This window comes from Carassius auratus, unplaced genomic scaffold (assembly GCF_003368295.1).
Source record: "Carassius auratus strain Wakin unplaced genomic scaffold, ASM336829v1 scaf_tig00023286, whole genome shotgun sequence".
NCBI classification, from domain to species: domain Eukaryota; kingdom Metazoa; phylum Chordata; class Actinopteri; order Cypriniformes; family Cyprinidae; genus Carassius; species Carassius auratus.
In genome coordinates this window covers 8,196-22,147 of record NW_020525256.1, presented here as the reverse complement: position 1 = coordinate 22,147, position 13,952 = coordinate 8,196, and the positions used below count along the sequence as shown (strand labels likewise).

General features: G+C 34.9%; 1 pseudogene; it reads left to right on the top strand.

Annotated features, from left to right (window-relative positions):
- Positions 1-384: 384 nt before the first annotated feature.
- LOC113077832 (RNA-binding Raly-like protein) lies at positions 385-11,718 on the top strand (annotated as a pseudogene).
- Positions 11,719-13,952: the final 2,234 nt, after the last annotated feature.

The following is a 13,952-nucleotide window of genomic DNA, read 5'->3' as shown; positions in this document are numbered from 1 at the left end:
GTTGAAGTCGAAGTAGGGTCACACAGAAACTGGAGAGTGTCTCCCTCACTATCAGGATCTTAAAGAAGCCAAAGTCTAATCCAGGAGGTTTCTCACTGTAATTAATAGACAGAGCTGCCTTGATTGCTGCTCTTACTGTGTTTATGGGAGCTCTGCATGATGTCTGTAGGCTGAAGATATTATTGATTTGTCGGTTAGCAGGGTGTTTAAATAACGTGCAGATGGATGGGATTGTTGTCAGATGATTTGAGTTGAACACATTTCAATCTCAGGTATAAATTGATTAGTGTTCAAATGTAAAATCTTCCTGTCAGATCAATTGAGCTGTAAATTGAAGTATTAAATCAATGGGGCTAATTTGCCCTCCATCACATCTTGACATAGCAAATCGCACTTTACACTGTGCCTTTGTTTTGTCTTTTTCAGTGGTTATGAATTTGATTATGATTACTACAGGGATGATTTCTACAATAGGTATGTATGCATTTATTTACCATTCATTTGACTGTACACATTTCGAAACACTCGAGTCCTTCAGCATCATGATATTTCATGTATGACTTCAAGCTTTGTCAGATGTCAATATGTAAAGATAAAAAGATGCATACAAATATATGAACATAATCAACTACGGCATTAACAGAAAATCTGTGATTTTATTTCTCTTCAACACCTACAGCTCGTCCTTGGAAGAATTTAAGAGAAAGCAAATATTGTGGATGAAAATTCATAAGCTTCGAGTAAATGGCGCCTCACCTTTAATTTCGGAAAAGCACTGTTTTATTTTGCTCTTTTCCTTCTTATGATCTCATCTTTTATTAGCAGAGACATTTACTAAATGTCAGCTGGGCGGAGAGCTGCGAATATCCAGGAGAGATTGATGCGAGAGCAAGGGCATGTGCCTTTGTTTGACATTTTCTTGCACCTCCTTTCTTTTCTGTAACTTCTTTTGAAAAATTCGCCTGCCATGATGACGAATTTCATAAGTAGCTCTGCTAATAGCAGGGAAACCAGACAATAGGAGTCAGATATGATGTCAGGGGTGAAAAACCTTTCGAATTCCATAGAATTCAGAATCAAAAGCTTGATTTTGAGTGTTAATGATGTTCTAAACTCTGCTCATCTTCTTTGGTCCTTTTATCCGGTCAGGCTCTTTGACTATCACGGACGGGTGGCTCCTCCTCCGAGGGCAGTGATTCCTCTGAAGCGTTCGCCGAGTGGTGCTTCCCATCCACTCGACGCGGGAAGAGTTCATTCCCTGTCAAGACCTCCTCCTCCTCTTCCTCAAGACCCCCATCATCATCATCATCCTTCTCCTCTGGGATGAAATGTAAGCCAAATTAAATGCCACATAAAATGTCTAAATGTAAAGAAAACTTCCAATGCAGTTTCACGAAATGAACTGCTTTTTATAGAATAAAATATTTAACTGCAATTATTTCATAATTTTGTTCAGTAATCAAGATGTTGAATTTAGATGCATATAAAAAGGAAAGGAAGAAACAAATATGCAATTATGCAGTACTTTTTGTGCATTAATTCTTGTAGTAGAATATGTGTGCAAATATATGACAGGTCAGTTTCTCGCAGACATGTTGCTCTTTTCTCTTCACAGTGGTACACACTTGTCATGTTCTCCTCTCAGCCTCTCTGAAAACACAGAAACTAATATTAGAGTACATGCTGTTATAAACAAACCCTATTTCAGGCTCAGTATAGAGTAAGAAGATATTCTGTTTTCTCAAAGTGCACAGAAAATGCTATGAATCTAATGTAATATTGGGATTTGTAATAATTGCGTAACTCCTAAAGCTAGTTTATCTCCCTGCTCTACTTGGCTAAATGCAACTACAAGACGTGAAGGTATTAAGATATTTTAAGATATGATTTTCTGTTAAGCCGCTGTGAAACCATAGGAAAAGCAACGATAAAAATACATTTGACTTGATTGAAGATTGCAAATGTAGCTCTCTCTTACAGGTTACACCGAATGAAAGAGACTATTTTAAACTTCATGGGAGCAGAAATCAAGAACATATTGATTTTTGTAAGCACAGAGCATTCTGAGACTTGTGGCCGTCTGAAACGCTCCTTTAATTCTGCCTGGGATGCGAGCCAAACGGCAAGACAGAACATCATGCGGTCGTGTTTGTAAATTAGAATTCATGACATTAATTCAGATTTTTATCTCTAACCCACAAGTAGCAGCTTTCACAGCATCTGTCAGCATCCCGCCGTCTCCTCCGAGCGCGGAGCTCAGAAGTCGAGATTAGCCGTGGTGCGTGACACTAATGCTCTTAGCTGTAGTGCTTTGGCCTCTCCGGGGGCTTTTCTTATATCAGTGCAATTCATGGGCAAAAATATCCATGGCATGTATACACAAAAGTGCCACTGTTTACCTTAATCTGCATTTCACTGGAGTTCTCCTTTCTTTTCACAGCGCAAACTGGAGATTAGCTTTATACCGCACCAAATAGCATTTAATTTGTCTCGAAAAAGTTTACTTTGGCTGTTGTGCTCAAAACCACATGAAAATCCAAGTCATTCTCTGTTTAAGATCAGAATTGTGATGTTTTTTCATTACCGCCAGAAAACACTGATTGCTTTGTATCAGAGGAGACCTGAAAACACAATACTGAATACTGCAATTTGTGTCCCAAATTAGAGTGACATGATTAGCAAAAACCTGTTTTATTTGCTTCTGTCTTTGAAATCATTTCTGGAATTTGACTTGCGCTGTGACATGCTGTACTCCATTTCAATATTTTAAACAGGATTTTGCTAATTCTGTTATTCATGAAGCTTTTGTGGCCTCATGCTAATACCATGAGCCTGTGTGAAATATTTTTACTTTTTCATTTGTCACACTATAACGACCATTTAAACTGGTAGTTAATTAAAAAAAAAAAAAAAAAAAAAAAGGCCAGGGCTAGTAATCAAACGTTTTATGTCACTGAATATTTCTCAGGGTAAGAAAATTGCAGATTTTAAAAAATGTTTTTAAATGAAGTCTCTTATGCCTACGAACTGCATTTATTTGATCATAAATACAGTAAAAACAGGAATATTGTGAAATATTATTACAATTTCAAAATACTCTTTTCTATTTTAAAAACAATTTAAAATGTAATTTATTACAGTGATGTAAAGCTGAATATTAAAAATCTTTACTCCAGTCTTCAGTGGCACATGATCCTTCAGAAATCTGCCTGATATGCCAATTTGCTGCTCTAGAAACATTTTTTATTATAATCCGTGTTGAACACAGTTGTGTTACTTAATATTTCTGTGAAAACAATGCATTTTTTTCTTATGATAAATAGAATAAGTAGATTATATGATAAATACAAAGAAGAAGAAAAAAACAGCATTTATTTGAAATAGAAATTGTTGTAACATTATACATGTCTTTACTGTCACTTTAGATCAATTTAATGCATCCTTGGTGAATAAAAGTATTTATTTCTTAAAATAAGTAAAATAAATTATGATATTATGGTATTCAAATCTTGTGTAAAGGGCACAATTCACAGAAATGACTACAATTAAGAGATCTTAGAAGTTACCTCACTGAGATATAGAGTTTGTGACCGCTAGTCCTGTATCCCCTAGACTTTCCCTTACATTTAATCTAGAGTCTTGATCTTGGAAAACAACACGTTGTGCGTCATTATCCACCACATTTCATGTATGGTGCATCACGCATCCTCTAAAAGATTCACAAGTAAACAGCTTGAAACAAGTGATAAAGAGAAAGTTTTACCAGCCGTTGCCATCTGTCAAAAACAAATTGATCCTCAGCTAGTGTTTCTTAGGTTGCCAGATTAAAACTCCTTCAGAATTCACATTTGCAAAGCTTGAAGGAAATTTTTGGACATGTGTTGTATTTGGCGCTTCAGAGCAATTTGAATGGTTGCAGGCAGACACGTTCATTGAATTTCAGTAGATACGACACTCCGTCAACTGAGCACCTACACACGCAGAGCTTTCTGCCTCGGGCGGGTGATGGCAGGTGACACCATTTTGTGAGGTAGTGGAAAAGCTGGCAGCGGTGTGACAGCAGTGCTGGGTCACGCTGTGTTATCAGGGCTGAAGGCCGGTGACAGCAAAACGACAAGCTTCAGCTTTCTCAAGGAGAGGAACGGCTCGAAAAATACTGCGAAATACAGACTAATGAATTTTTCAACAAAGCATTTATATGTATCCTGGAGCTCCAATTATCATGAAGAAGCAGGTTTTTGTGTCAAGAGGTGCAGCTGAAGGTTTATCATAGAGGTCCATTCAACCCATGCTGCGTTTCCCAGTCATTTTTCAAGAGTCGTTTAGTATACAGTATTAAAGTAGGAGATTTTAGAAAAAAGATTCATTTTTTGCCCGTCAGTGAAAACAGTTCCTGAATGAGTCATTGTTTTGTGAATTATTAAATAACTCTGTCACAAAGACATTGCGTCCCTGAACGAATGAGCTTTTTTTTTTTTAAAGCAAATTCAGTTAAATTCATGATTTGATGACTCACTCATAAAGGGAGTCATCTGATTTGTTCAGGAATGAAAAAACTTGGTCAGATTTTTGTATTTAATAAATTAATGTAAATTAACAAGGTATTTAAACTGATCTATTAAATGAATGATTCAAGGCCTCATTCATAAAGAAGCCTCTTGTTTAGTTCCTGTGTGAATTAGTAGTTTTGGTTGAATTAACCATTCAGCAACATTCTCATAAAGATAGGCTGGTATTTCACAAATGTATTAGTCTTAAACACATCACTAAAAGGAAAGGAATTAAAAAAAAAAGGTGTTTCATTGGTGAATGAAACAATGTTTTTGAACAGATCGATTATAAATGATTCAAAGACTTAATCATTAAAAACAGTTACTTGAGTTTTTGAATTAATCTCTTGAATTAATAAATTGAATGATTCAAGGACTTGTTTATAAAGAAGCCACTTGTTTAGTTCAGTATTTTTGGTTGAACGAAACATTCAGTGGCTCTCTCATAAAGATGAATTAGCAATGTTTAAACAAATCTTTAAATAAATTAATGATTCAATGTCTCATTAAAAAAGTGTTGTTTCATCTGTGGATGAAACAGAATGTTTTTGAACAGATTGATTGAATGATTCAAAGACTTATTCATAAAAACAGTCACTTCAGTTTTTGAAGGAATCTCTTGAATTAATAAAATGAATGATTAAAGAAGCCACTATTTTGGCCTGAATTTGTATTTTTGAACAATTTTTTTGAATGAACTCTCCCAAACAAACTGTTTGACTGAAGGATTCAATGATGCATTCAAAAAGTAAATGTTGTTTGAATGAATCTCTTGAATTAATAATCCATTAAATGAATGATTCATAAAGAAACCTTTGGTTTAGTTCCTGCATAAATTAGTACTTTGCGATGAAATTGGTTGTATGAACCATTCAGTGACTTCACAAATTAATTAGCAGTTTTAAAGAAATCACTTCAGGAATGATTCAATAACAAATGTTGTTTCAATTGTAAATGCTTTTGAACAGATCGATTGAATGCCTCAATGTCTTAATCATAAAGTGTCAGAGTTGCTTGTTTAGGTCCTGAATTTAATGTTTTGAATGAATTTCCTGAATTAATAATTTAATGTAAATATAGTAACTATTTTATTGATATATTTATATATTATACTATATTATTGATTTAATGCCGCATGTTTAAAGACAATCTGTTTTAATTCAACATTATTGAATGGATCAGTTAATCATTTCATCTTTTGCTTCTGAATGAATTTGTTTTTGAATGAATTGGTTGAATAATTCAGTGCACGCTCTTAGACAGTTTTTTGAATTCGATTTTTTGAGTGAAACATTTGATTCACTTGACTCACTAGCCACCACCTACTAACATAAAGATGTGAATGCAGAAAAGGTCATACAGACACAGATCTACAGAAAGTGAGATTTGGGCCCGATTTAAAAACTCATGAAAGCATGACATTCCATGTGTCTGAAGACGTCTAAACCATTTCCATATTTTTTAAACTGATCCAGAGTTGCATACTATTTGCTACCACTTTTTTAAGCATATTGGGTTTTCATTTATGACCACGGTCATTCTGGTCTGCCCAGAGAGGGCTGCTGATTTGAAGTGTTAATTAGATTCAGTGTGCATGCAATGGTGTAGTCATCTGAGGGAGATTAACCTGACAGCTGTCAGATGGGGGGAAAAAGCAGCGGACATATTTAAAGCACTGAATATTCACAGAAATTAGCAGCATGAATTAAGCTAGCAGGCATCGAGCAGAGACTTTTTATCCTTTTTATCCTCTTCATTGCATGAAGAGCCTTTCAGGGTGACCGGGGGTTAAATGTCTCATGAACTCAATGGTCATAAAGTCAGATTTAAAATATAGTTTAGCTTTCAGTCTGAACTACAACACAAGTGTTAGCCGACCAGATCAGATACCATGTTACAGTTGAAGGCTAACATCTACAGTGTTAAAACATTTTTAACTTAATAAAGCAAAGATTATCAGAGTATGTTTTACACACAACATGTAATGTTAATTCAATGTATTAAATAATATTTACATACTATTTGAAGAAAATATATGTATATATTTTGCAGAATATATATCTATGTGTCATGACAATTCTCTGAGGGATTGGCATGGTAATGTACATGACAATGTTAATGTATTTGGTCTTGACGGAATATATCTGCTACGCTGCTGCGGCAGAGCAAGTACCGAGACATTTTCCACTGCCAATACATCCACAACATGCTGCTGTGAGCATCTAAGAAATATTACTGCTGCAAATATGCATGAAATAACATCATATATGAATCACCACATAGCAGATCTATACAGGTGGAGCTGGGGAAGGTGGATGGTTTCTGAAGCGAGCTGCAACTGCTACAGCAAGCACTAGTCATATATTTGAATGTTGAGCAGCAGGCCATTTGCTACCAATAGAGGGCAGAACCAATCAGCTGTGCCATGTGATAATGATGTCATAAGGTCAGATTGAGTTAGACCTATTGTACTGCACCATCTAGAGTTTCATGCCAGAACTGTGTGTGTATATACATATATATGTGTTTGTATATGTGTGTGTGTGTGTGTGTGTGTATACCGTATTTTTCAGACTATAAGTCGCACCGGACTATAAGTCGCATTTATTTAGAACCAAGCACGAAGAGAAAACATTACCGTCTACAGCCGCGAGAGGGCGCTCTATGATATCAAGTGTAGAGTACAGGAGCACTGAGCAGCATAGAGCGCCCTCTCGCGGCTGTAGATGGTAATGTTTTCTCTTGGTTCATTTCTCTCGGTTCATGTCAAATTAATTTTGATAAATAAGTCCCACCTGACTATAAGTCGCAGGACCAACCAAACTATGAAAAAAGTGTGACTTACAGTCCGGAAAATACGGTATATATATATATATATATATATATATATATATATATATATATATATATATATAGCAGTATGTAATGAACAGCATGCTAATATTAAATTCCAGAGTCAAGTAACAGAAAAAATTCTTCAAACTTGAATATTTGTATGTATTTCCAAATAACTGAAACAGGTCTTGTTTGGTTTTATTGACTGATAAAAGCCATATCCATGAAAACGCGTGGAGTAACATGGTCTTGCTAGCATTGGCTGATATCAACCAGCATGCCTGAATGAGATTAGGCATAAAACTAAATTAAAAGCAGCAGGACAGTGAATTCTTTGAACTCTTAGTTTAGAATCAGCAGCCCTGAAAGAGTCTTCAGACATGAATTATCTGTGGTGATAGAAGGATGAGTATGGATGCGCTGTAATCTCCACAGATCTTTCCTCATGTGTGTTCGTTGCATTTTCTTTTGCAGTGAAGTCCGATCAACTCCAGACTATCAAACGTGAACTGACTCAGATCAAGGTGAAGATTGACTCTCTTCTGGGCCGCCTGGAGAAGATCGAGAAACAGCAGAGATCCGAGTGCGGTGAGACAGACAGAGAACTATAAGAGAGCAGGAATAAAATCAAGTCTAGATAGGGTTGCAAACATCGGCTGTACGGGGAGAAATATTGGGAGTGTATATGTGCTATCCATCTCTGTGACAGGCAAGGAGACAGCAGCCAATTTATCAGAACTGTTATACAGGCAATCTTGCACTGTTTTACTATAGAAAATCCCATTACGCTATTTTCGCCAGTAGATGAGAGCACTGATTTCATCTAGCAGACACACTGAGGAGCAGCATAACGGTCGTCGCACATTCATGAGTCAAACTTTAGGACCATCGCTTGTGCTTGATCCATACAGATGCAAGAAAAAGAAAATTACAGTTCTTTAATCATTTACTCTCTCTGATGTCATTCTGAACCCGTATCACTGACTTTCTTTGGTAGAACTTCTACAGTTTATCGTAATATAAAGCTTACTGTATATTTTCTAAGCAAATTTCTAAGGCCTCTAAATTATCAACCTGATCAAAATATTGCAGAGAAAATTACATGGCATCTTTCAATTAATTGATAGTTTAGACCTTTTTTTTAACAAGTAAAAAAATACTTTGTCTAATTCTAATAATTCTATTATTTGTTTTGGGTTTTGTTTGCTGTGAAATATTTTTACTTATTTTCATAAAGTAAACATAAGTATAATTTTTATATTGATGAAAAAATTAAACATTTAAAATGTATTAAATATGATATAGATCTTTGAGAATTTAAATATCATAAAGCTAAGAATTTAAATATCATAATAGTAAGACATAACTGGGAGATAGAGATTAAAAACATATTTATATATATATTATAGAAGTTGTCTGCTATACTATTATAAAGATCACATTGATTTACATTCTAAAAATAATTTAAAAAATGTATAATCAAAATGTAACCAGAAATTGCTAGTAAATTAGAAAAATAGACTGAAATAATATTTAGTGTAAAACTTTCTCCAATAACCTGTTAAATTACAAATCTGAAAAAAAAATGTACAGTGTACTTTTTTACCATATAAATATTAGTATTTGCACCGAAGTGCATATTTTTGATCAGTTTGAATAAAACCAAAGCATTTTTCCTCCAAGTATTATTACTGTATGAAACTATATAATGTATATGAGCCATAAAACCTTAAATATTAGATTTTTTTTTTAAGTTCAATAAACCTGTTCAGTTTAAATATATATATATTCTGTCTATTATTTCATGTGAGGCTTTAAATGATTAACACATAATGTCTGCATATAATAATTCTTGCATCTAACTATCTATCTAACTTCTTGCATATTTCTTTGAATGACAAATTGTAAACCTTTCAATTCTTAGATTTACATTTAGTCATTTAACAGACGCTTTTATTCATAGCAACTTACAAATGAAGACAATGGAAGCAATCAAAATCAACAAAAGAGCAAATTTATTCAAATTTTTAGGTGGAAAAAATATTTTGAGATGAAAAACAAAAAAGTAATTTTGCTCTCAGTATGACCGATATTTGTGATATAAGCCATAATTGTCTCATATGTCTCTGTCGTTCATTCAGAGCCTCACAGAAAATATGAGGACAACTGCGACTCTTTGCATGAGGGGTCGATATCTGAGATGGCAGATAACTCCGGAGAGGAGGGAGGGGAAGGACAGCTCGATGCGGAGGCGGGAGAAATGACGGATGGTGGAGAGGATGACTACGACGAGGAAGGCAGCACTGATCTGGTACGTTAGCCCCCCACGGGCCTTGCTGGCAGCAGTGGCTCTGAAAAGCCCCTTCGAAGCTAATTCTGCAGATTTATTCATGGTTGCAGACATGAGAGACGCAGGGCTGGGAGAGCAGAAGCTGACAGGGTTCCGCTGGGCTGCTTCCTGCTCTCTTAACCCTCACCTGTCACGCTCTGTAATTAAAACCGAGTCAGAACCTCTGGAGACACTAGGGTCCAGCAGCACCGAGACCAACAGCACAGACAAATTAAGATTTAGGATGTGCTTCCCACTGAGGAGACAGGCTGACTGTATTTTAATGAGCTGCTGCGATGGTTAAACTGGAGGGAAACATCGAGGCGAAACCCCGTTGGAAAGATTCCCAGCAGTGTTACAGACATTTCAGGTCAGAGCATGACCTCCAACACAGCTGGGTTCAGTAGATACCCAAACAATACAGATAAAAATTGGCTTGACTTTTTAAAAGAAACTCTAGAGAAGTGATTTTGGACCCAGAATATGTTTCTACGAAAGGTCACAGGGTTGTTTTATATAATGATGAATGTAAGTATTGAGCGAGTAAATCTTAGGGTCATTTGCAATCATGAGCTGTTCTTTCTTAGCAGATGAATGGCTAGATTATCTTTGTGTTTGGCTTTGCATTCAAATGAATTCAATTACTGAGACTATGACTGCTCATAGCAGTTTATTAAAATTGGGTCTATAAAAGTGCATTTCTAATTTGAAAGATCAGATTTTGCTTAGCTGTTCTGTATTCCTAAACTGATTTTCTTTTTTGTTTGTTTCAGATGGAGAATCATGTGTCTGATATTGACAACTGAAGGTGAGTTTATTGTGCCCTCTGTATTATATTTCATAGACGACTAAAAAATAATTGAATACAGTATATATTCTTACTTTTATAAATGCATTTGTTTACTGAATGAATCAAATTGATCACAGATGCAAATAAGTGCAATACAGTCTTGTTTGTAGAGTTCTACATCCAGAGAAGAAATCAACTCTGCATTGAACAGAAGACATGAAACTCTGTGAAGACGGACATCTCTTCTCAAACAAGGCCATGAAGGCTCTCGATTGGCTGATTAGATGCAGAGCAAATATTTTGACAAGTTTAGCATCTGCTAGTCACTTCAGCTGTTTTTCATTTAATAGTGTCTGGCACATTCAATCATATATGATTTGCATATCTCCAGTAAAAGGCAATGAAGTTCACATCTAATTTTGAAGTTCCTCATGCATACACTAAAGTTCGGTTTTTCCCTCAAGGATAAATTTCCTTAAGCAAAGATGAAAGGTTTTTACAGTCTGTGTGTGGAAAATGAGCCTTAAATGTCAGAAATGTAACATGGCATTTTTGAAACCTTCAGTATTAACAGAGAACTTATTTAAATAATTCTAGAATTTGAAAGATTTTAAAATATGAGGTCGGGCAATGAACATGAATTTGTGTGTGTGTGTGTGTGTGTGTCTGCTCATTTTTGATTACTTGCATCTGCATCCACATTTTTCTGAAAACATGTTTTGCGTGCGCATGTGTGTGTGCGCATGTGTGTGTGTGTGTGTGTATAAAATCCGATTGTGTAATTGTATTCCATGGATCAAAATGTAATTTTCCCAGACCAAATCAAGTCCAAACTGATCAAGTACTTGGTTCAATAAACACATTTTAGCTCCATACTGCCAAATAAGTTTCATCAGACTTCTTACACTTGGACACTTAAGGATGACTGATATATTGTCAGACCGCAGTTACTCAAAAAAAAAAAAAAAGAATTGTCTTAATGTGTCATAATTTGTAATGATACTGTAAAGATGATATTGTCACTGTATTTGGTTTTTATCATGCATATGTGTGTGAATTGGATCGACATGTAGTGGTCACTGTTTCTGTTCTCTATGATGTCATTCAGTATGGAGTGTGTTATAATGAACTCTATTTTTGTATGGCAGATTTACAGAAAAAGCGTCAGAATGTTCATCTTCGTTCTGCTGACATTTTCATTCTGCTGCTGTACATAATTTGTTTAAATCAGAATGTGGAAAGATGTGTATAGCATAAAAAAGAAAAAGATTGATTGAAAATGGATCCATTAGAAAAATGTTATCCTTCTTTTCTCTGTTTTGAAATCAGTGTCACGTTTGAGAGAAAGGTTATTCTATACGGTTTAGGTCTCATAACAGCTCAGCTCAGAGACCTAGTAATATTACTTCATATTGTATAGAAATGTAAACTATTTGTAAAGATATTTTTATGATTGGCATGCTATTATTTGAATGTATTTTCAGTTGTTTCATTTGTTGTCTGGGTATAGGCTTTGTGGTTTAAGAAAAGACTGCCATTACAATCACTATATAAAAATTGTGAAAAAAAAAGTTTATTTTTTATTTTATATATATATATGTTTTGAAGTGGAACCAAATGCAATATTTAAAGTTCAGCCTAAAAGTCATTGGCTTTAAAGGAATGGTTAAACTTAAAAAAGCTAATTTCCATTCAAGTTATAGATGAGTTTGTTGCTTTATCAGAACAGAATTGAAGAAATGTACCATTCCATCACTCGCTCACCAGTGGATCCTCTGTAGTGAATGGGTGCCGTCAGAATGAGAGTCCAAACACCTGATTAATAACGTCACAATAATCCACAAGACTCCAGTCCTTCAATAAATTACTTATGATCTGCATGTTTGTAAGAAACTAAAACATCATTAAAGTTTTTTTATTTTAAAGTGCATAATCTATAATAAACCTCCTCAAGTGAGGAAGTCCATCCCCTGTTGTCCTCTCACGAATCCACCGTCATGTTTGTAAATGATGCTTGATCTGTGAATATTTCTCTCCTGAATCAGACAATGTTACTTTTTCACTGCAAAAAGCAACATTATATATAGAAGACTCTTGATTAATTCTTACAAACTCATTCTGACGGCACCCATTCACTGCAGAGGATCCATTGATGATTAATGCTAAATTTCTCCAAATCTGTTGCGATGAAGAAAAAACCTAATCTCTACATATTGGATGGCCTGAGGACAAGTACGTTTTCAGCAAATTGTAATTTTTTAAGAATAAAATAATATTTACTGGTGGCCACAAGGGTATTCATGTGGCTCATTCAAACACTACAATGCATATTAAAATATTTATCAGTCTTAAAATACCACTTTTGAGTAACATTAAGCCTATAGAATATTCTTAACAGCAGGTAGAGACAGCTAGCGTTGGGTTTGTGTGTATGTGAGGTTGTGGGGGGGCATCGCAGCACCTGTCCTGGGTTTGGATGCACCTGAGTGCAGCTGTAGCAGATGGTGAATCAAATCCACTCAATTTATCAACATCAAAACCAAAAGACTGGGTTAATTAGGGCCACTGGCCACTTCATATGGAATCAGTTCATTGTATTAACTTCTTCCCGATCTCATTTCAGCAATATTCATGAGAAAAAATGAAAGAAGCTGTTTAGAAAGCACTAATCTGATCGATTAATTAAATTAATATAAATGGAGAAAATGACCAAATAACCATTATGTCGTCATACTGACCTACGACTGCCATATTTGTATGTATTTTCAGTGAAATATCAAGAAAAAATGCATTGCAACATTTTTATATGCAGTGACTGTCTCTGTCATAACATGATCGCGTGACATTTGTTGTTTACAAAATACTTTTCAGAATCCAATTATCATGATTTTATACATGAATGAGGAAAAAACATTTGCATTTGGATGGATTCCAGCTGCATTACCATTCCCCATAAGAGTGAAAACAGGTTTTCAAATTTCATATCGGCTTCTAGGAATATGCCAAATAGTCACATTTTTTCATTATTCAGTATCGGCCTAATTTATTTTACGGTCAGCTGTGTTACTATATCCTCCTGCAAAAAAAAAAAAAGGGAAGAAGGAATCCAGTATCATATCCAAAAGTTAAAGTGGTTTTGCAGCATTATAAATACTCATCTCCCAGCTCACTGCACAAATCTTCATTAACATTTATATTATATTAGCTCAGGGCTGGATATGGACTTTTTTCCACAGGCCTTATTTGAGAAATATTCAAATGAAGTTGGTTGTTATGACAATAATATGTGAAACGTTTTCTAATGACTCGCACTGCCATAAAAAAAATATTAATAATAATAATGGAAAGAGTTTTGATAGGTCATCTAGAGTTGACTATGACATAATACTATTAAATTTATTCTTAGTTGAGTAATAACATTTCTTAAATTATCTTTGCAGGCTTGATA